Source organism: Lissotriton vulgaris, chromosome 4_1 (assembly GCF_964263255.1).
Source record: "Lissotriton vulgaris chromosome 4_1, aLisVul1.2, whole genome shotgun sequence".
Classification (NCBI taxonomy): Eukaryota; Metazoa; Chordata; class Amphibia; order Caudata; family Salamandridae; genus Lissotriton; species Lissotriton vulgaris.
Genome location: NC_141691.1, coordinates 1,137,970,046 through 1,137,993,784, shown reverse-complemented (window position 1 = coordinate 1,137,993,784; position 23,739 = coordinate 1,137,970,046). Strand labels below are relative to the sequence as shown.

Sequence of the window (23,739 nt, the reverse complement as noted above, 5' to 3'; positions counted from 1 at the left end):
ATCATCCAGAGCTACTATTATTATTAGTGTTGTATAGTGACCACATCAGGCCAGATTACATTAGTGGTCACCCTATGCAACACTGTCTGTGGTGATCACCTCAGTGCATCAAGCAGGGTTGCCAGTAGTAATGCAAAAAAGGACTTATTTATTTGGAATGCCTACAGATGGGTAATACGTAACAGGCGCAGCAGGAAGTCCCTGTCACCATGGTTATAGTAAGAATAATAAGCCTCCCCAGCTCCACATGTTTTATGACTCAAATATCAGCTTTAAATATATTATGGAAATTCAAACATTTTTCTCCAAACATAAGCTCTAAAAACACATTTTCATTTTGAACAGATGCTTTTTAAGTTTAGTATACATATGATGATTCAACAAAGCCTCTAATTTAGTAGGCTGGGCTGCACATAGGAGAGCTACTTACAAGTAGCTAGAGAGCTACCAGTAGCTCACTAGTGACTGGTTGGAGAAGCCTGGTATAAACAGTGTAAGATCTTGAAGTGTATGAGTTTGTGTCTGTACGTGAATTGGATGTCTAAGTTGTGCACAGGCGTATTTCCAGCTTTTATTGCATACTGATTTGCCCAGCTTCATCTTCCATGCCTGCTTAGAGATGTATTTCGATAGTGCCTCCGTGCTGATTAACTCATCATGCAAAAAGGAAAATGTCTTGTCCGCTTCTCCTCTCTGCATTAATTTAGTCAATATTTCCACCTCCAGTGAAGGAAATCGGGAAACACAGATCACGCTTAGTGTCATAGCTGGTGGTAATGTAGGGTTGACAGTGGCACACCAACCATTTTCCTAAACTGCTTTAAACTGAGAACTATCCCATCTGGAAACTAATCGCCCATCACCTAAATACCCAGCTTATTCAACAGACATACTTTGTTTTCTAATAATGGTTAAAGTAATAGGTTATTATCTCTCTCTTCCAAAAGAGAAAATCTCCCACCAGGCCCAAACTGTGCTCTATTATACCTACTCCATCTCAAGTATGGTTAGGGAAGTATGATCTAGTCAATTTTCTCTCGACCTTGACGCGTGTCAGCTACTGATTCTAGGAAACAATAGAGAATATAAATACGGGTCTGGGATTCCAGATGCCCCTTTTTTCATAGGCCTTTTGAGCATCTACCTTAATGCTCGACGGCCCTCTGCCCAAAATCCACCGAATTCACAGCTGCAGGAGTTGTCTCAAGTACTCTCTTGGGGATCTTTATTGTGATGTTAACAAATAAACGCTTTACCATGATCACTATTTTAATTATAGATATGTGACCCACAACTGTCAGAAGTAGTGTGATCTATCGTCCACACATACTATTAATTCCTCTAATGTTCCAACAAAATTCTTTCCCATTAGTTCCCCTGTATTTCTGGTTTTGAAGACTCTAAGGTATTTAATTCCCTTGTGTTCCACTGCTGCAGGTACTCCTCGCCCAAAGGGACCATATTATTTATTAAGGGAAATAAGTCCTGGTGCAAGGTTTTATTTAAGCTTCTGAATATAAAAAAATAATATTGAGCATGTAAAGCGACACCAGTAGAGACCCTGATCGGACATAGATCCTGCTATGCAAACACACCTGGCACAAAGGCAAAGCTTGATCGATAGAGCAAATATGCCGGGTGCCCTTAACTATGGTAGAATTGCAGCAATTTATGCCATTTACGCTTACTCAGGCAGATGAATAAGTGTACAGCAAATTAATCACACTGAGGAAATATTTCCATAGTCCCAAGCGTCTCAATACTTCACCATATATGCCCACTCTAAAACATCCAATGCTTTCAAAGTGTTAAATAATATGACCAAGAGGAGGATCATTAGATCCACATTCTGCAGCACCTCATTCAGAGTTTGTAGATTAAATGCTATTTGTGGGATAAAGCTCATTTGTTCTGGCAATAATAATCTTTGAATCAGTGGCTGAAGCCACTTCATTATAATTTTGGCGAAAATCTTGTTGCCAACGTTTAATAGTTGAAGAGCCCTATTGAAAGTACAACTACTGGGACCACAGCCTGATTTTAGTAACACCGCTATGACTGCTCCAACAAGGTGGGGGGGTGTTGTCTTTCACAATTGTCTCATGTAAATCTCCAACAGTCAGGGAGCAAGATTATCAGAGAATGTTGGGTAAACTTCAACCGGGAAGCCATTGGTTCCCGAAGCTTTTCCTCTTGGCAGTACAGCTTGTCTTCTGCTAATGGAGAGTTGAACAGTTTGCAGTTCTCTCCCTCAAACGAGGCTAATGCTAAGTTATTCAAATTCCTTGAGATTTCCTGTGTATCATATAGCAGACAACAAATGTATAGCTGTTAATAGTATTGTTTAAACCATGAGAATGTCTACCAAAGCTGTGTTTATTCTGTTGTCCTCATCTACTATGCTAGCCACTGAGATGGCCTCCCTATTCGACCTTAACATCCAGGCCAGTGCCTTGTCTGGTCAATCACCCTCACCAAAAAAAACCTGGCCCAGCCATGATCCCCCCCCAAATATAGTACATTGCATGCTGCTGTATCTCTGAAAACTTTCAGCTTCTCCTGTAGCTTACATGGTAGGGCAGGTTTCTTGCGTTTTTTCACATTCCAGTTCTAATTGTGTTCAATCTTGTTCTAATGTGTCTGAGCGAGTCCATATCGATCTTACAATGCCAGCTCCCATAGAGTTGCAACTACCTCAAGTAAAAGCTTTAAAAGCCTCCCATAATACTTCTACCTCTGCTACCAATCCTACATTATGTTGACATATTCTAATATCCGGTTCATGCTTGTAACCAGAACACTGGGTCCTTTAATTTAAATCCCCTCTATTTCCAATTCCTTACCCTCTGCGGGGGAACTTGCAGACAAGGTCCTTGATAATATGTGCAGCCCAGTAATCGAACTAATAAATGATTGCGGGACCAGTCAGATATCTATATGAGAGCTGACATGATAAACTGAGGAATAAAATGTGAAATCTGTGTCTATGGGATTCAATAAATCCATGCATCGACCCAACCATATGTTTGCATGATCCTACATAGTGCAATACTAGATTGTGTTAGAGGTCTCTGGCTCCCAAAGATGTATTATGCTTTGTGGGTAAAACCAAATTAAAAAACTGCCCCACACCATAGGGAAATCATATCTACAGCAGAGGAGCATGAGTTTATCAAAAAGGCTAGGTTATCTACATTTAAGACATACATATTAAGCATTACAATTGGTGTCATACATATGCCCCAACACCAGGATCCAGTGGGCCTGCATGTCTAGACGTCACTCTTGCAAAACAAAATTCACATTTTTCTCTACTTAGATTGCCACACCTCTAGAATAAGTGGAATATCAGGAAAATAATCTGTGAATTTCCCACGCTGAGGCAAAACTAGACAGCAGCTGTGGCATTACATGCACTTTTTGTAAGAAAGGCACCATGGCGCTCCAAATATGCACTTCCTTGGACTGTGAATCCCTCTGACATTAAAGCTAATCAGTTTTTGAGTGGGGTTTACATACTAAGCGGCCGTCTAGGGGTTCATATGTGCTAGGTACTGTCACATCAGACATCTCAGTACGATAGTGTAGTTATTGAAAGGTGTCCCATAAACATTAACTTATCACCCCAACTCGTTTCCTTCCTCCCATGTCAGCCCAATAGCTGGTAAATTGATCAACCCACCCCCACTTTCAAAAGAACCCCAAGCAGTGATTTTCTTAACCACCACTGCGCTCTGGCAAGGGAGTGCCAGAAAGTGCATGCCAGGCTTGGAAAGTAGAAGATCTCCATTACTCGGAGATGCACTTTTTGGGCCTCATTCAGCCCCTGCCCTTTAATCCGCTCCATGGCTACACTTTTTCTGGGCTATCAGATTCTGACCACTATCCCGCAGGACTGTTTTATATGCTTTCCAGAGCACTATCTTGGATGTGACTGAGCTTTTGTTTTCTGTAAAGTAGTGCTTAGAGTACACCCTCAGCCCAACTACCACCTCCCAGTCACACAGGTCCCATGTGTTTAGTTTTCAGCCCATCCCCTCCCACCACAGCACAGCACCTACCCATCTTCACCAAGAGGGGGAAGTGATCTGAGAGGCCTCGGGCCTTGTAGTTTGCCTGCTGCATGGTTCCCACCTCCCCAGCCGGAACAAATACATAACCTAGGTGGGAAAACACTCTGTGGGGCCCAGAGAAGTAGGAGTATTTTTTTTATCAAAGGGGTGTTTTCGCCTCCAGAGCTCTTGAAGGTCTAGAGTAGCAGCATAACACACATGTGGGGTGGGTTGTGCAGCCAGGCTAGAGGTTTCCATTCTATCTTGCTCTCTTACCATAACATAGTTTAAGTCCCCTCCCACAATGTGTAGCAAAGAGTCTGTTAAGCAAAACAGCAGCTAGCTTCTCCAACGTGGAGGCCTGTAGTCAAAGAAGGGGGGGGGGGGATATACAGTGCATACCCTAGACCCCTTCACTTCCACATATCTGGAGATTGGTCTATCTATTGTTTCATTACTGTAAAGGGCGATCTTTCCTGAACAGAGTGGCCATCCCCCTGTTGTGTACCCCAAATGTGCAAGCGGGGTGTAAGCACCTCTCCCAAGGAATCTGCATTGTGTCCCCTTAAGATGGGTTTCCTGTAAAAGTATAACTGGTTGTATTCATTTAATATATTGGGTCACCAGCCCTTTCCTGACTGTCTCTCAAACCATTCACAATCACATTCCAGGAGAGGACTAAGATTTAGGTTGTAATATATTGGAAGTACCCATCATGACTCTGTAGATCAGGGCAAAGAGTACGGGGATAGGGTGACTGCCAAACTACTGCCGGCAGGTCAGTGCGTTGCATGTAGCACCCGTCGAGGTGTCTGCCTTCACTTCTTGAACTATGGTAACTTCATACTGTTTAATTTGTGTCTGATACTCCCTCCACCCCACCCCCTAATGGCTCCTGCAAGTGTGTAACCACATAAGTTAACCAAAGAACTACTCTACAATGTCATGCAACCTGAACCTACCTCCTCTGTACGCTGGGGTTCTGTACATGCGATTGTAAAGTTGCCCGCTTCAACTCTGAGAGGTCCATATTTTGACAAGGAGAATCTCTCTCCAGAGCCCCACTTCTGGTCATAAGCACCACGATTATGATGTGCCTGTCAGTCCAGATGCTGTGCCGTCTGAGTGTGGGATCTTGGGTTCATGTCCTAGGTTGGTAATGGCAACCCCCAGGGGGTGTAGGGTCTCTGTCTCAGTCCCCTAGTCATCACCTGCGTATTTGTATGTGGACCCCTCCTCTGGAGTGGCCTTCTTGTTTTTTTAGGTCTCGCCTAGACGAAAGCAAAAGCGAAGCTTTTGCTGTCTATGCGAGACAACTTATGTTGCCACTTTTCTGGGAATATTGTGGACATCAGACTGTTACGAGCTTTTTCTGCTGTAGTCAGGCTGTCACGAGCTTCTCCTTTGGAGATTTGACCTCGTGAGCGCGCCTTGACTGCATCTAATGGGCCGTGCGCTTCCTTTAGTCAGTTTCACTTTGACGCCTGCACTTTCAAAGTGAAATGAAACAATGTGTCTGGTAGTTGTTCATGTGGAGTGCCTTCTGACCTCGTGAGCGCGCCTTGACTGCATCTAATGTGTGTGGCTTTTTTTTTCAACTTGGCCCTGGCGCTTGCTTCAGTCAGTTTCACTTTTAAGGTGCAGGCATCAATGGGTCTGGTACTTGTTTTATTTCCATTTAATTCTCTTTGGAACAACAATTTAATATTACTTGTGTGTATTACCACTGGCCAGAATTTCAAAGACTTATATTCACGCAGGTGAAATAATACTATTGTGATTAGGGCCGATTTTTGGAGTCTGACCGTTCAGAGTGCAGAGTGGAGCTTCAGAGTGGAGCTTCAGAGTGGAGCTTCAGAGTGGAGCTTCAGAGTGGAGCTTCAGAGTGGAGCTTCAGAGTGGAGCTTCAGAGTGGAGCTTCAGAGTGGAGAGTGGAGCTTCAGAGTGGAGCTTCAGAGCGGAGCTTCAGAGCGGAGCTTCAGAGTGCAGAGTGGAGCTTCAGAGTGGAGCTTCAGAGTGGAGCTTCAGAGTGGAGCTTCAGAGTGGAGCTTCAGAGTGGAGCTTCAGAGTGGAGCTTCAGAGTGGAGCTTCAGAGTGGAGCTTCAGAGTGGAGCTTCAGAGTGCAGAGTGGAGCTTCAGAGTGGAGCTTCAGAGTGGAGCTTCAGAGTGGAGCTTCAGAGTGGAGCTTCAGAGTGGAGCTTCAGAGTGGAGCTTCAGAGTGGAGCTTCAGAGTGGAGAGTGGAGCTTCAGAGTGGAGAGTGGAGCTTCAGAGTGGAGCTTCAGAGTGCAGAGTGGAGCTTCAGAGTGGAGCTTCAGAGTGCAGAGTGGAGCTTCAGAGTGGAGCTTCAGAGTGCAGAGTGGAGCTTCAGAGTGGAGCTTCAGAGTGCAGAGTGGAGCTTCAGAGTGGAGCTTCAGAGTGCAGAGTGGAGCTTCAGAGTGCAGAGTGGAGCTTCAGAGTGCAGAGTGGAGCTTCAGAGTGCAGATTCAGAGTGGAGCTTTAAAGCTTCAGAGTGCAGATTCAGAGTGGAGCTTTAAAGCTTCAGAGTGGAGCTTCAGAGTGGAGCTTCAGAGTGGAGCTTCAGCGTGGAGCTTCAGCGTGGAGCTTCAGAGTGCAGCTTCAGAGTGCAGCTTCAGAGTGCAGCTTCAGAGTGCAGCTTCAGAGTGCAGCTTCAGAGTGCAGCTTCAGAGTGCAGCTTCAGAGTGCAGCTTCAGAGTGCAGCTTCAGAGTGCAGCTTCAGAGTGCAGCTTCAGAGTGCAGCTTCAGAGTGCAGCTTCAGAGTGCAGAGTGGAGCTTCAGAGTGGAGCTTCAGAGAGGAGCTTCAGAGTGCAGAGTGGAGCTTCAGAGTGGAGCTTCAGAGTGGAGCTTCAGAGTGGAGCTTCAGAGTGGAGCTTCAGAGTGGAGCTTCAGAGTGCAGCTTCAGAGTGCAGCTTCAGAGTGCAGCTTCAGAGTGGAGCTTCAGAGTGGAGCTTCAGAGTGGAGCTTCAGAGTGGAGCTTCAGAGTGGAGCTTCAGAGTGGAGCTTCAGAGTGGAGCTTCAGAGTGGAGCTTCAGAGAGGAGCTTCAGAGTGCAGAGTGGAGCTTCAGAGAGGAGCTTCAGAGTGCAGAGTGGAGCTTCAGAGTGGAGCTTCAGAGTGCAGAGTGGAGCTTCAGAGTGCAGAGTGGAGCTTCAGAGTGGAGCTTCAGAGTGCAGAGTGGAGCTTCAGAGTGGAGCTTCAGAGTGCAGAGTGGAGCTTCAGAGTGGAGCTTCAGAGTGGAGCTTCAGCGTGGAGCTTCAGCGTGGAGCTTCAGCGTGGAGCTTCAGCGTGGAGCTTCAGCGTGGAGCTTCAGAGTGGAGCTTCAGAGTGGAGCTTCAGAGTGCAGCTTCAGAGTGCAGCTTCAGAGTGCAGCTTCAGAGTGCAGCTTCAGAGTGCAGCTTCAGAGTGCAGCTTCGGAGCTTCAGAGTGGAGCTTCAGAGTGGAGCTTCAGAGAGGAGCTTCAGAGTGCAGAGTGGAGCTTCAGAGTGCAGAGTGGAGCTTCAGAGTGCAGAGTGGAGCTTCAGAGTGCAGAGTGGAGCTTCAGAGTGCAGAGTGGAGCTTCAGAGTGGAGCTTCAGAGTGCAGAGTGGAGCTTCAGAGTGCAGAGTGGAGCTTCAGAGTGGAGCTTCAGAGTGCAGAGTGGAGCTTCAGAGTGCAGAGTGGAGCTTCAGAGTGCAGAGTGGAGCTTCAGAGTGGAGCTTCAGAGTGCAGAGTGGAGCTTCAGAGTGGAGCTTCAGAGTGCAGAGTGGAGCTTCAGAGTGGAGCTTCAGAGTGGAGCTTCAGAGTGCAGAGCGGAGCTTCAGAGTGCAGAGTGGAGCTTCAGAGCGGAGCTTCAGAGTGCAGAGCGGAGCTTCAGAGTGCAGAGCGGAGCTTCAGAGTGCAGAGCGGAGCTTCAGAGCGGAGCTTCAGAGCGGAGCTTCAGAGCGGAGCTTCAGAGCGGAGCTTCAGAGTGCAGAGTGGAGCTTCAGAGTGGAGCTTCAGAGTGCAGAGTGGAGCTTCAGAGTGGAGCTTCAGAGTGCAGAGTGGAGCTTCAGAGTGGAGCTTCAGAGTGCAGAGTGGAGCTTCAGAGTGCAGAGTGGAGCTTCAGAGTGGAGCTTCAGAGTGCAGAGTGGAGCTTCAGAGTGGAGCTTCAGAGTGGAGCTTCAGAGTGGAGCTTCAGAGTGGAGCTTCAGAGTGGAGCTTCAGAGTGGAGCTTCAGAGTGCAGATTCAGAGTGGAGCTTCAGAGTGGAGCTTCAGAGTGAAGAGTGGAGCTTCAGAGTGCAGATTCAAAGTGGAGCTTCAGAGTGCAGAGTGGAGCTTCAGAGTGCAGATTCAGAGTGGAGCTTTAGAGCTTCAGAGTGGAGCTTCAGAGTGGAGCTTCAGAGTGGAGCTTCAGAGTGGAGCTTCAGAGTGGAGCTTCAGAGTGGAGCTTCAGAGTGGAGCTTCAGAGTGCAGAGTGGAGCTTCAGAGTGCAGAGTGGAGCTTCAGAGTGCAGAGTGGAGCTTCAGAGTGGAGCTTCAGAGTGGAGCTTCAGAGTGGAGCTTCAGAGTGGAGCTTCAGAGTGGAGCTTCAGAGTGGAGCTTCAGAGTGGAGCTTCAGAGTGGAGCTTCAGAGTGGAGCTTCAGAGTGGAGCTTCAGAGTGGAGCTTCAGAGTGCAGATTCAGAGTGCAGATTCAGAGTGGAGCTTCAGAGTGGAGCTTCAGAGTGGAGCTTCAGAGTGAAGAGTGGAGCTTCAGAGTGAAGAGTGGAGCTTCAGAGTGAAGAGTGGAGCTTCAGAGTGAAGAGTGGAGCTTCAGAGTGCAGAGTGGAGCTTCAGAGTGGAGCTTCAGAGTGGAGCTTCAGAGTGGAGCTTCAGAGTGGAGCTTCAGAGTGCAGAGTGGAGCTTCAGAGTGCAGAGTGGAGCTTCAGAATGCAGAGTGGAGCTTCAGAGTGTCCAGAGCAATGCCAATAGCTCTAACTTTAACAAAGGCAAAACCATTGCATTGTAAATGCTTGTTATTTTACCGAATCACATGCTCATGCTGCTGCCTGGTTTGTCAACATGCACACAGGCAGAATCACTCGGTACAAAATGGCTCCTGTTCACTCGTCAGTACGGTCTTGCGCCGCCCCACCTTCCCCCTGCCAAATACACTCATTCCAAATACTGCTTATTTTCATATCAGACTGACTTCTCACATCTGGGATAGCAGGGGCACCTTCCACAGTGATTAGTGCTTCACAAAAAAAAATTCTCGGCTAGCGCTCAGAAGCCTTGAAGCTTTGATTGAATAACACTGCAGTTTGATGCCCCGCTCGTTTTTTGATGCTATGCGTTCCAGACACTGATTTTATTAAGACTCACTTGGAGCTCTAAACTGTCACTTGATCTTTCTTTGGGTCATTTCGTTTGCCCGGAAGGACTAACATATCTGTGAAACCCTCTTCTTTTATAGTTTGAGCATCGTCTTCGTTTAGCAGGATAACATTATACATTTGAAAATACAAATATCCGGGAAGAGCAGAGAGCAAATCTCCGCGATGTTGGGCATTCTCCTATCATAAAGGAAGCGTGTTGGTGGGACCTGTGGCATCTAACGCATCATTTAACCCTATATGCGTGGGCACCTACCACAATAATGTATAGGATGAGTTTGTTCCGTTCCCGTTTTTAATTTGATGTAAAACTCAAATCACTGCACACTCTCTACTACACACTCTCTACTACACACTCTCTACTACAGTCACTACTCTCTACTACACACTCACTACACACTCACTACTACAGCCACTACTCTCTTCAACACACTCTATACTAGACACTCTCTACTACACACTACTTACTACACACTCTACTACACACTCTACACTACACACTCTACACTACACACTCTACACTACACACTCTACACTACACACTCTACACTACACACTCTACACTACACACTCTACACTACACACTCTACACTACACACTCTACACTACACACTCTACACTACACACTCTACACTACACACTCTACACTACACACTCTACACTACACACTCTACACTACACACTCTACACTACACACTCTACTACACACTCTGCTACACACTCTGCTACACACACGCTCTACTACACACTCTACTACTCTCTACTACTCTACTACACATTCTCTACTACTCTACTACACACTCACTACTTTCTACTACTCTACTACAGACTCTCCACTCTCTACTCCACACTCTCTACTTCAATCTCTCTACTTCAATCTCTCTAATTCAATCTCTCTACTTCAATCTCTCTACTTCAATCTCTCTACTTCAATCTCTCTACTTCAATCTCTCTACTTCACATTCTGTATTACACATTCTGTATTACACACTCTCTACTACACACTCACTACTCTCTACTACACACTCTCTACTACACACTCTACTACACTCCCTACTACACATTCTCCTACACTCCCTACTACACATTCTCCTACACACTCTACTACACACTCACCACTCTACTACACACTCACCACTCTACTACACACTCACTAGTCTCTACTGCACACTCTCTACTACACACTCTCTACTACACACTCTCTACTACACACTCTCTACTACACACTCTCTACTACACACTCACTACTACACACTCTCTACTACACACTCACTACTCTCTACTACACACTCACTACTCTCTACTACACACTCACTACTATCTACTACACACTCTACTACTCACTTACTACTCTCTACTCACTCTCTACTACTCACTACTACTCTCTCTACTACTCACTACTACTCTCTCTACTACTCTCTCTACTACTCACTCTCTACTGCTCATGACAATGCCATTTATTTATCTGTTTCCAAAACCAACACATAAATAAAACATTTGTCATTTACAATGCCAAAAGCGCTAACTTTTGCAAAGGCGAGACCGTTGCATTGTAAATGCTTGTTTTGTCAGTCCACCCTGTCTCCGTCCAAATTAGAGAAGGCCTTCTGTTGCCTCCCAGATCAATGCCTCGCTATGTTTTATCTTCTTCCCCTGTTCTCTGTGAACGCCCTGCAGTCCTTCGAGGCATTGTCTATCTCTGGGTCAAGCCCATTCTCCACTGATAGGGCGCGTCGCAGGTTCTCCTCCCCGACTCCTCTGTAGCCTAGGACGTTCCTCCAACCACTCCCAACCTTCCTCGGGTGTTTGGAAACAACGAGATTTCCCTTGCAATAGGGATTTCAGCTTAGCAAGGAATAGTAGTATGTACTGTAACTGGAGATTCCGCAGTTTGGCCTTCAGAGTCGAATGTACGCCTCTGCCGTTGAACTTCCTGAGTGTAATCTGGGAAGATCACGATTTTGAAGTTTTCATTGTGCACTTTCCCCTTTTTGAATACTTCAGTGAGGATCGCGGTAGTGTCCTTGAAGTTCAGGGTGCGAGCTATCATTTGTAATTTGTAGTGGTATTTGTAGAGCGCAACGTTCGCTCCGAAAGGAGCATCTTGGCGCTGACATGAAGGGCCTCTTTCAATCCGCCAGTGAGTGGTGGGAATGGGTGAAGGTCAGGTTCCGGAGCTTCTTCCAGGATGCAACAGAGCTGCTGCACGGGAAAAGAACATTGGAGGGACCTCTATCCCCCAAAGCACCAGCTCAATAATACAAAAATTAGAAGAGCTTGTCTTAGGGCAAGATATTTTTAAGCCCCCCCCCCCCCCTCCTGTTTTAGGAACCGTGCCACACTATAGCCCTCAGCCTTGTTTCAAAGGGCACGCTTTTCAGCATCTTTCAGTCTCTACAACACATCCTTAGAAGTAGCTCAAGCCTCTTTGCAGAGACCCTAAACTGCATCCTCCAGCTCAGAGATCCTGGTTTCTGCCAAACTAACCCTCTCCACTAAGGTGTGGAGATGCTGATGCAGGAGGGAGACCTTTGAGCGCACCTCACCCACTCTCCCCTCCAGGGCCTCTTGGGAAGACTGGAGAGCCAGAAGGGCAGCATTATCAGGTATTGTATGTGGAGCAATGTCCATCAGTGGTGTTACTACCTTAATATAGCAGGCAATTCTCCCCTGGCATTAAGGGGGGACTTCGGTTGTCGCAGGCCAGTTCTCCTCACTGGACCTTTGCCCCAAATGCCCTTATTCAGTCAAACCTGCTTGTAGTGGGGCTATACTCCGGCTAAGTTTCACAAGGGGAAGAGAGTGACATGGTCAGTCTCCGCTGTACCTCAAGGTAGGAGTGGGAGACAGCAGCCCTCTTATTAACTCATCTCACACATCGTGGCGGCGGAGGCCCTGCTGCTGCTCAAAAACCCAGCACGGGCAGGAGATTCTGGGCTCACCTGCTAGAGGGTGTGGGATGGGTCTGATTGCCTACGTGCAGCAGAATGGCCGAGGCGTTACTGGTGTTGCATTGGGGATTCTCTGTCTAGTGTTCAGGGCTGGCTCACCCATATAGATTTCCGGTTTGTATTGTACCGTGCGGATACAACAGAACCAGCGAAGAGACCGGCGTCTCAAGCATAATGCTTTACTTCGGAAAGGACAGACCTGTCCTACTTTTTCTTTTACTCGTTACGCATGTGATGTTTATTACACATCACCAAGCATACACCGAAACCGCCACCTTTCCTGCCCAGTTTTATTACTGAAACTCTGGCCCTCTTACATCCTACAGCCCTGAAGAGTCACAATTGTACACGTTGTGACGAAACACGTGTCGGCTGGTAGAATGTACGTTGTACTGATCTGGATTGACTTATAAATCCATTTGCTCGAACATTCAAGGTCTCATCTTGCATTATTTGGACATTCTCAAGTGTTGAAAAACCTGTTTTACTGCAAACCCTTCACACACACGTGTGCACAGGACTTTTGTTTCATTTGTACGTGTGGATTAATAGCCACACAAACGCAGGGGTTGTTTTGTTTTGGGTTTGTTCTCCCCTGACCTGTTTGCACCGTATACTTTACTTTCACTACCATATCCTTTACAGGTATCAGCAAGAGTGCCATCCCTTCCTGGGTATTAATCTAAACCCATCACCGACATATTACCAATGTTGCAGTTTACCTGATGGAGGTCATACATGTCAGGGGAAGGAGCCGGATGCATGAAGACTTCAGTGCCTGTACCCGTACCAACAACCACCTTCGGCGTGATCCCGCCAGCGAGCTCGGGCCAGCGGGCACAGCAGTCGTGCCCAATCGGCAGCGCCTGCTCAAAGCCAGACTTATAGCATTGCAGAGTGGCATCGTCTATTCTGAGCCTCTCCTGGCCTAGATCCGTTCCTCCGGGAGATATCCAATCCACTGCTGCACAGCTGTGCTGGGCTCATGTACGGGGCTTTCACCTTGTGTCTTGCCTCCAGGGGCCTCAGCCAGACTGCTTTCTGCAGAGGCTACCGTTGCTTTCCGATGCTTAGTCAGCCAGTCACTGTGTCACACATCTGCAGCCCCCAATGACAGAGGGATGCATGGGCTCATTATGCTGCAGCAGTTGTGGGGCTTTTTAGGATTCTGAAGTATTATATATGGGCCCAGATCAGAGCTCTTTCAAGAATTGTCCGACCCCAGAGCAGTCTTGGCTATGGCCCGGTCTCCTTTCCAGTTTCGATTGGAACTGCTGTTGATGCTGATGTACAGGGCCAGATCTATTGCTGAATACATGTCATATAGATATTCCTCATTCGCAGCTTTACTGTCCACTCATTTTTCATATGTGAATTATGTATTGTTGGATTCCTGAACTCCAGGACGTATGAGTATGTGTGGGTATGAATTTGGATGTCGAATGGCTGAGTGTGTGTGTGTGTGTGGGGGGGGGGGGGGGGTGGATGTGCTGTTTTTATTATGTTTCTATTTAAAAATTAAATCTCTTGAATTGACAATAAAAAAAAATAATAAGTTTTGATACTTCAGTCTTGGTGTGTTCATGTCAGTAGGCCAGTATTTCAGATGACTGTAAAATTGTGACGTATTGCACATTATTATTTATAACAGGTAGAGAATGTTTCTTTTGAGCAGTTTGCGGATTTCCCCTGTTTTTCTCTACCCACATTTTGCCTAAGGGCCCCCTCTATTTGAGTGGCTTTCCATTGCTTAGCCAGTCAGTCGCTGTGTCACACATCGGCGGCCTCGATGACGGAGGGATGCAGGGACTCATTATGTTGCGGCAGTTGTGGGGCTATTTAGGATTCTGAAGTATTATATATGGCCCCAGATCGGAGTTCTCTTAAGAATTGTCCGACCCCAGAGCAGTCTTGGCTGTGCCCTGGTCTACTTTCCAGTTTCGATCAGAACTGCTGTTGATGCTGATGTACAGGGCCAGATCTACTGCTGAATACAAGTCATATAGATATTCCTCACTCGCAGCTTAATTGTCTTTTAGTACGGGACAATATCAGTAAAGAAGGCACTCCATCCAAGGCCCAAAGTCACTTGCTGCTGGAAAAAGTGATGTCTACAATTTTCACAACCTTACTACACAGGTAAGTCTTCATTTGGAGTACACCGAAGTAAAAAAACAAAAAATGCAGACTACACCAAGATTCCAACCAAGCCACCAAAGCACAGAACTACTTGCCATTCATCTTATCTAAAATCACTTTGATCAACACAAAGGTATCTGCAGCCAAACTGAACTGTTGGAATGTGTCACATTACAGTTGTCTGAGGTACTAAAAAGATCTAGTTTCACAATGACCGTTTAGATTGTGCTTACATCAAATCTAGCATAGTTTAAAATAATGAAGCCTGTCATTACATTCCCATCATATGGCATGAGATTAACGGAAGGCTTAAGGGACAGGAGTTAAAGCAAGCAAGCATTATTAATCAAGCTTTACACAGGTTTGTCCCGCAAACCTTTTCACCAAGTCGTTATACAGAAGATTACCAAGCATACAGCTCAATCAGTTTGAATAGATCGCTGCCTATAAAGTCAAAAGTATAAATTCATCAGAACCTCTTGGATCTAAATTACTTTGGCAACAATCAAAACAATGATAGTATTCCATTATAAGGAAAGGTTCTCGAAATATATATGAGGGAATTCATTAAAATGTATCAACTCCTGAAGGACAGCTGGTCCCAAAAAGATTTCACATATATCCCTTTTCACACCAATGTGAGACAGATGAGAGCACATGGCAAAGCACATCAGCAGTAAAAATTGGGGAGGCGTAGCTTCTTTCTTAAATAATCAACACATTTATTTATTTATTTTAATGTTTTATAGAGCGCAAACTTGATCTGTTAGGGTATCAAAGCGCTTTACAGAGTCAAACAATAGGAAGGATAACACAAGAATACTGTAAATTAGGAGGGGTGCTGGATACAAGAGGGAAAACACTATACAAGGATAGTCAATAATACAATTGTTGAGGACGGACTCAGATTTCTTGGTGAGGAGAGGTCGCAGGATGGAGGCAGTAGTCTATGCGGTGGTTGTGGAACGGGGTTAGTCAAGGAATTTATCCATGAGGAAGGATTTGGCCTCCTTTTTAAAGCTTGCCAGAGAGGGGATTCTTCTGATGGCGGGTGGGAAGGAGTTCCATATTCTTGGTGCAGCCCCAGAGAACGCCTTTTTTTCGAAAGCGTGCAGGCTGGAGTAGGAGGGCACTGGCCGATCGTGAGTTTCTGCTTCCTCCGGATGTCATACGTTTCTGTGCAAGATACGAAGGGGAGTTTGAGGGTAGGGCCTTGTGCGTGATGCATGCCAGCTTGAGACGAATCCTAGCCTAGAGATGAAGCCAGTTCAGCGATTTCAGATGAGGGGTGATGTGATCAAATTTCCTTGTGTCGGTAAGTAGTCTGGCAGCTGCATTGAGGCAGGCTTTTAAGGGTGCTAAGGAGATCTTGGGTAAACCAGAGAGGGTGATGCAGACATATTCCAGCCTAGAAATAACTAGTGCTTGGACTGCTAGTTTTAGGTCGTGAGCGTCAGGAAATGGTTTCAATTTCCAAAGGTAGCTCAAGTGGAATCTGGCAGATTTGGCCATTGAGTTGATGTGGTCTTGCATGTTTAGGTTATAGTCCAAGGTGATACCCAGAGATTTGGCCGAGTCCACAATTGTCGGCGGGCAGTTTAAGGCTGTTATAGCTTTGATCCATGTCTGGATCTCCGAGTTGCTTTCAAGTGGGGAAATTAGGAGGAACTCAGTTTTCTTTGCATTGAGTTTGAGTTGGTTGGAGGAGAGCCATTAGACGGTCAGCTCAGGGCCTCATTCAAGGTGAGGATCTCTTCAAGAGATGTGATTTTTAAGTAGATCTGAGTGTTGTCTGCGTACATATGGTAGAAGATGTTTGCAGAGCGAAGGACCTCGGCAAGGGATTCTAAATAGAGGTTGAAAAGGGTGGGGGACAACGTTGATCCTTGAGGGACACCCACCGTGACCGAGGAGGGAGCACACAGGTTGCCGTTGATAAGGATTCTCTGAGATCGGTTTTGGAGGTAGGAACTAAACCAGTCGAGGACAGTGCCATCTAATCCCATCCTAAGTTTGAGGCGTTCGAGTAGCATCTTATGGTTGATCGTGTCAAAGGCCGAGGATAGATCTAGGAGGATTAAGAGACAGGTTTTGTCTTGGTCAAGGTCTTGTAGGGCATCATCGACTATGTGGAGCATGGTGGTTTAAGTGCTGTGTCTAAGTCGGAAACCAGATTGGCAGTCATCGAGTAGATGGAAGTTGTTGATGTAGTGACTTAGCTGCAGTTGCACACACTTCTCCAGCACTTTAGCCAAGAGAGGAATGTTGGAAATTGGTCTGAAATTGATGTTGATTATCGCAGTCCAGCTAGGAATAATGGATTGGGCAGCGGTCGCAAGGCAGTTAGAAGGAAGCGGGTCATTGAAACGGTTCGGGTTTAAGGTGGAAAGGATTTTGGCAACAGAGTCTTCGTCGTAGAGTGAAAAGTTGGTCCAATGTGCTAGATTCTTAGGTGAGGACTGTGGAGGCAGGGGGTGGGGGGGGGGTCGGTCAGGGTTCGGTAGAGATATTAAGGCCGCACTAAGTTTGTTACCTAAGGTTTTGATTTTGTTTGCAAAAAACGAGGAGAATTCCTCGGCTGATATGAGAGACTTGGGGTTTCTTTCACTGTTTTGGTCAGTTTGTTCGATGGATATTCGACCAGCTCAAAGAGTTTGCGTGGTCTGTTCTGGGCATTTCCTAGTTCAGCTCTGAAGAACTCTTTTTTTGAGTTGAGGATGTTCTTGTTGTATGCATTTCTGGCCTGGCAGAGAAGTTTTAGGTGAGCGGCCGAGGGGTGCTGTCTCCAGATTCTTTCAGCTTGTCGAAGGGATCTCCTCTCGTTATTGAGGGAACCCGTGAACCAGGGGTTTCTATCTTTGACCTGAGTTTTTTTTAGTTTAAGAGGGGCTAGGTCATCCAGTATGTTCGACATCGTTGTAGAGTAGTGATCATTGAGGTCACTGACCGAGGTAATATGTGGGGGGGTTAGGAGGTCTGGTTAAAACAATGTTTAGATTCCAGACTGGTGAAGGTGGGTGTCTTGGAGGAATTACGCGTTTGAGTCCTTCCATAAACGCTTTAATTGCTGGCACCATAAAAAGTGAAAGGTGTTGCCTGTTTTGAAGATATGCTGCTAACGCAGCTAAATGTATCCTGATGGATGAATAGGCTAAATTGCAGCGTTGTAGGTGCAAGAGATAGCAAATGATAATTTGAGTAGAGGCATCAAGTGGGTTTATATAATTGTTTCTGCAGTAAATGACAAAACGTTTCCACTTAGCTGCATAACATGCCCTGGTAGTGGGTTTTCTTGCCTCCTTGATAATGTTCATACAGTATGGAGGCAAGTTTAGGTATCCAAACTCTAGGATTTCAGGAGCCAGATCGCCAGGTTCAGCTGTTGCGGATCTGGATGTTGGATTTCTCCATGGCTCTGAGTTAGAAGATTGGGTGTGAGTCTCAGTCTTTGATGAGGCACCACTGACAGTTCTAGGAACGTTGTGTACCATGGTAGCCTCGCCCATATGGGAGCAACTAGGATTAGAGTCAGTGAATGTTGGCGTAGTTTGCGTGCCCCTAGCGGTATTAATGGAGCTGGGGAAAAGCGTACGAAAATTTGCCTGACCAGTTCATCCATATCGCATTGCCTTGCGACTGTGGATGTGGGAACCTGGCGGCAAAGTACTGGCATTTTGCGTTTTCGCTTGTGGCAAACAGATCTATTTCCGGGTGTCCCCACTTCCGGAAAAATTGTTGGAGCACTTTGGGGTGAATCTCCCATTCGTGCATTTGTTGACTGTGCCTGCTGAGCAGGTCGGCTACTTGATTGTCCTTGCCTGGGAGGTGCTCTGCCATAAGAAACATGTTCCTTTGAATGGCCCACTTCCACATTGCTTGAGCTAGGTGCAACAGCTGTGACAACTGTTCCTCCCTGTTTTTGAATGTAATACATAGCTGTCATGTTGTCCATCCGGATCAACACGGTTTAGTTGCATAAGTGTGTCTTGAATGCTTTTAGAGCTAGAAAGATAGCCATCAGCTCCAGAAGGTTGATGTGCATTTTCTTTTGTTGTACAGTCCATGGTCATTGTACTTTGTAGTGTAGTACATGGGCTCCCCATCCTAGTAGGGCTGTGTCCGCGGTTAACACTATTTGTGGGACAGGCTTTTGGAACAGTCGTCCTTTGAAAAGGTTTTGTGGATTCCACCAATGCAGAGTTGTATGCCCGACTGGTCACCAACACTAGGTCCTGTAATTTCCCTTGAGCCTGGTTCCACTGCCTTGCTAGGCACTCTTGGAGAGGACGCATGTGTAGTCTGGCATGAGGGACTATGAATATGAACGAGGCCATCATGCCTATTAGTTGCATAAACACTCAAGCTGATATTGAGTGTTGGGGCCTGAATTTTTGGATTAGTGCTTGCATGCTGTTGATACGTGCTGCATTGAGGTAAGCTTTCGCTGCCAGTGTATTTATAGTTGCTCCCAGGTATTGTTGTACATGGGAGAGTTAAAGATGTGACTTCGGGTAGTTAAGCGAGAATCCTAAACTGTGCAGGAGATGGATGGTTTTTGACATGTGGTTGGCACACTGCTGGGCCGATGGCACGTGTATTAGCCAATCGTCCAGATATGGGTACACATGGATGTGTTGCCTTCTGAGATGTGCCGCCACTGTAGCTAGACATTTGGTGAAGACGCGTGGAGCTGTTGTGACACCAAATGGTAGTACTTTGAACTGGTAGTGCTGTCCTTGTATGGTGAACCTGAGATACTTTCTGTGAGCAGGGTGTATTGGTATATGAAAGTATGCGTCTTTGATGTCCAGAGTTGCTAGGAAGTCTCCCTTGCAGAGCAATGGTAAGACTTGCTGGAGAGTGAGCATATGAAAATGCTCCGACAAAATGTACAGGTTGAGGGGCCTGAGGTCCAATATTGGTCTGAGAGACCCGTCCTTCTTTGGGATTAGGAAGTATAGGGAGTATACTCCTGTTCCCTGATGTTGTAGTGGGACTGGTTCTATGGCCCACTTTTGCAGCATACGGATGACCTCTTGCTGCAGTAGTGTTATATGTTCCTGTGACATTGGACGGTGCAAGGGTGGTATGTTGGGTGGGAGTGAGGTGAGTTATAGGCAATAGCCATGTTGGATATTTGCCTGATCCACTTGTCTGTTGTGATATTCAACCAGATTGGCAGAAATTGTTGTAGTCTTCCCCCGACTGGTGTTATATGGTCTGGGGGTAGTGCCAAGAAGTCCGTGTTTGGTGTTAGTTGAGGATCTATTTGCATTTCCTCCGCGACCCCTTCCCTTGGTGTTATTGCCTCTGTATCCACCCCGTTAGTGTTTTTGCTGTATGTGGATTATGTGTTACTTTTGTAGCTGGAGGATTGCTGTGATGTATTACTTCGCGCTCCTCCTCTATAATTGGAGCGACGAAAGGAGCCCCGGTGCTGTTGGGACTGGAGAGCTCCCATGGACTTTGCTGTTTCGGCATCCTTTTTCATTTTGTCCAGAATTGAGTCAACTGCTGGACCAAATAAAAAGTCTGGGTTGATGGGCAGATTAAGAATTGTGGATTGAACTTCATTCTTAAAGTCCGATATGCGGAGCCATGCGTGTCGCCTTAGCAGCACGCTTGTATTGATAGATCTGGCCGCTGTATCTGCCGCGTCTAGGGCACATTTAATTGAGGCATTGGTGATGAGCTTTCCCTCCTGTATAAGTTAATCTGCCTGCTGTTTGTAAGGGTCAGGTAAGTGTTGGAGAATTTCTTCTAAGCTGTCATAGTGTGCCCTGTCCTATCTGGCCAGCAAGGCCTGTGTATTGGCAATTCTCCATGAGTTTGCTGCTTGAGCAGCTACTCTTTTGCCTGATGCCTCCAAGATTTTTGACTCTTTGTCTGGAGGAGCAGCTTCTCCGGTAGTTTGGGAGTTAGCCCGTTTACTTACGTTGGATACCACTAGGGAGTCTAAGGGTAGCTGACCCTTAATGTATGTAGGATCTATAGGTGCAGCCCTATATTTCTTTTCAATTCTAGGGTTTAAGATCCGTGCCCTAGCAGTGTCCTTAAAAATGTCATGTGCGTGTTTTAAGACGCCCTTCAACATGGGGAGTGTTTTTTCATGTCTCTCAGATGTTGTTAGAGTATCAAAGAGAAAGTCTTCTTCAATAGCATCAGAGTGCATATCTACAGTATGGTAGGTAGCCGCTCTATCAAGTAAAGAATTAAAGGCCACAGTATCTTCTGTGGGTGATGGCTTAGTTGGGTAAACTGCAGGTTCTGTAATGGGCAGAGCCCCTTCATTGTCTGGTTCTCCTCCTGCACCCCATGGCTGCAGGTTAGGGTCTCCAGTTGGGTTTTGTGGATAACCAAACCTTACATCTGCATCCTGATCTTCATCTGGGTTGTAGTCATGTGAAGTTGGGGTATATGGGGTTGTAGGCATATCTGGATTGATAGGTTCAAAAAGTATTGGAGAGGTAGCTCAGTCTCTTCTTCTTGAGTGGTATTCTAGGAAAGTCTGCTATTGGCAAAGGCCTTTTCTTTTTTGTGTAAACAGTCACTTTACCAGTTACTGGGTTAATATACAGTTTTGACTGGTCCTCTGTGTCAGTGTCTGGGTGAACAAGCTGTTCCTCCACAGTTTTAGGCGTTGGTGCAGTAGCCTTTGGTTTGGTTGTTTTTGGGTCGATCTGTTTAGTGGGTTCGACCGTTTTTTGTGGTTTTGTTGGTTGCATGTCTTTGGCTGGCTTCACCACTTTTTTCGGACCGAGCGGTTTGGTTGGTTCGACAGTGTCTTTAGGAGTTCTAGGTGTTTGAGGTCTTGGCTCGGTGCCCTTTTTTGGTTCGAGGTGCTTCGGCTCGACCGCTTTATTCTGTTCCACCCTAGGTTTCACTTTCAGTTCGACGTTGGTTTTGGGCGTGGGCCTTTTACTTTCGTCGGCTGTTTTTGTCCCCTTGTCGATACTCAATGCTACTTTGCTCGATTCGACGTGCTTTGTTTTCGGGTTCGATTCGATGTGCTTTTGCGTCGAATCGACGTTTTTGGCCGCAATGTGGAGTCGACGGATTTTGGCTTTGAGCTCGACTCGATAGCTTTGATCTTCGATGTCAACTCGATGGTCTTTGGCTTCGAAGGCTGTGTTGGAGTTACGGCCTTGGGCTCGATGACCTTTTGTTTAAATACTTTTGTTTCAATGACTTTCCGTCCGAAGACGGTGTTGTCGACGAGCTTCGGTTTAAATGTAACCGGTGCCGTATGGCGTGTCTCAGAGAGCTCTTTGGATATGTTCTTAGCCGGGCGGTATAGCAGGGCTGTAGAACTAGAGCGTAGATCTTGGCTAAGGCCTGCTGGCGATGCCTTGACCCGAGTCTCTGATATCATGACAGTGTCTATATGGGGCGGTGTACTCACGGTTCGCCCCTCGTCGTCCTCGGAGTAGTCTTCAACAGCTACGATGTTTTGATAGTCTTCCTCAAGATCGATGATTTGGTCTTCCTCCTCGAGGTAGTCATCGGAGTCGTGCTCAGAGTACCGGTCTTCGTCTTGATCCGATTCTTCGGCGCTCGCTAGTTCTTCCTCATCGTCGAAGATATTATCAGGCTCTGGTGCCGACCGCTGCATTTCTTACCTCGCCGCCCATCGATTCCGGATAGTCTTTTTTGACCGGAACTGGGCACAGGCCAGGCAACTATCTTCTTTGTAATCTGGAGATAGGCATTTGTTGCACACGGGATGCTTATCTGTGTGCGGGAACTTCGAGTTGCACTGCAGGCAGTATTTGAATGGACTTCGTTCCATCGACAGCTGGTCCACGTGGTGTCGAGAAGGCCTCACGGCCCGATTCGACGACCGAAGTGCAATAGATGTTTAGAAAGTGTATCGGTACCTAGCGCTGAACAATACCGACTGATCCGAAAGCCTTTTGGCCTTTAGATAAGAGTTTAGTTAATTCCGAACTTAGAGAGTTGGAAAGTACATCCGAACCCAATGGCGGAAAAAAACAATCTGAGGACGGAGAGGATGCCCATGCGCACTGTAGTCCGAAGGAGGAGCCACCTATCTCGTGATACTTGGAAGACTCTTCCAGGACAACAATGTGCAATCATCCGGACCCAACACTAGGCGGCGATCTATGCACAGATATGAATTCAGCAGCCCACATGCCTCTGAAACACCGGGGTGGGGCTACCAAATACAGCACACAGACCAACTGTAACTAAACTGTGAATAATTGAAAGCTGTGGAAGTTGTCTGAGTAGTCGTCTCTGGGTGATCACACCCTTGCAAACCACTAACTGTAATGAGGCACTACTTCAAATACAGAAAAGAGGTCAGATCCACTCCTAGATTGTGTCTTTTTCTCTAAAATTACAAGAATGCCATCAAGGAAAAGGAGTATGTGGCCCACCATATCTGCACTTCGAACAAGAAATTGGTATGTCTTGTATACAGATGCCTTATTTTGGAACAGCAGAGGGGAATCATAATTCACGAAAAAGAAGGACTTTGACACCAGGCCATACAAATTGATTCAACCTCCCAATCTCCGATCAAATACCCCAGTGGTACACCAGTAAACACAACCTATAGAACGATTCATAATGGAAATTTGACTAATTTTGTAAGCAGAGGAAATAGGCAAAATTAACCTTCTTGGATTACCAAGAAAGTAAGTAGTGGTAGACAAGCAGCATAAAGGCTTACTCTTCCTGAACCTCCGCTCCTCTATGGTGAACCTGAATTTCACCACAAATGAAATTTGTTCAGGAGCACTGTGTAGATGTCTAAAGCAAAGTTTCCCAGATTGCTTCTGAAAGACCCTCTCTCAGATGTTAGCTTAGAAGACATGGGTACCCCAACTTTTTGCTGGTGCCATTCTGTTTTCTGACTAGTCTGACAGGGATCCTGCTAATCAGTCTCTGTGCTTCCACCATAAATTGCACCATAGTGAGTAATTGGGTACCCCCCCAGATTGGCTACTGGTGTACCCTTGTAAGTCCCTAGTATATGGTACTAAGGTACCTAGAGATAGATACACCAGGGGTCTTCCAGGGGTGAAGTATGTGTTATGCCAAACATGGGAGACCACTTAAATTCAGACTACAGGCCTGCCATTGCAGACTGTGTAAACTAGTGCTAGCACCACTTAAGACAGATATACTGTTTCTTATATCTGAGGTCACTACACATGAAAACTATAAGTCACCCCATGGCAGGCCTTTCAATCCTGAAGGCAGGGTGCTTGGTTATAAGTGTGA

General features: G+C 46.3%; 1 protein-coding gene across 1 annotated transcript in view; it reads right to left on the bottom strand.

Annotated features, from left to right (window-relative positions):
* The window catches only part of PHLPP1 (PH domain and leucine rich repeat protein phosphatase 1), a 479,370-nt gene that overhangs the window by 196,538 nt on the left and 259,093 nt on the right, over positions 1 to 23,739 (bottom strand). The gene's annotated exons all lie outside the window — the stretch shown is intronic.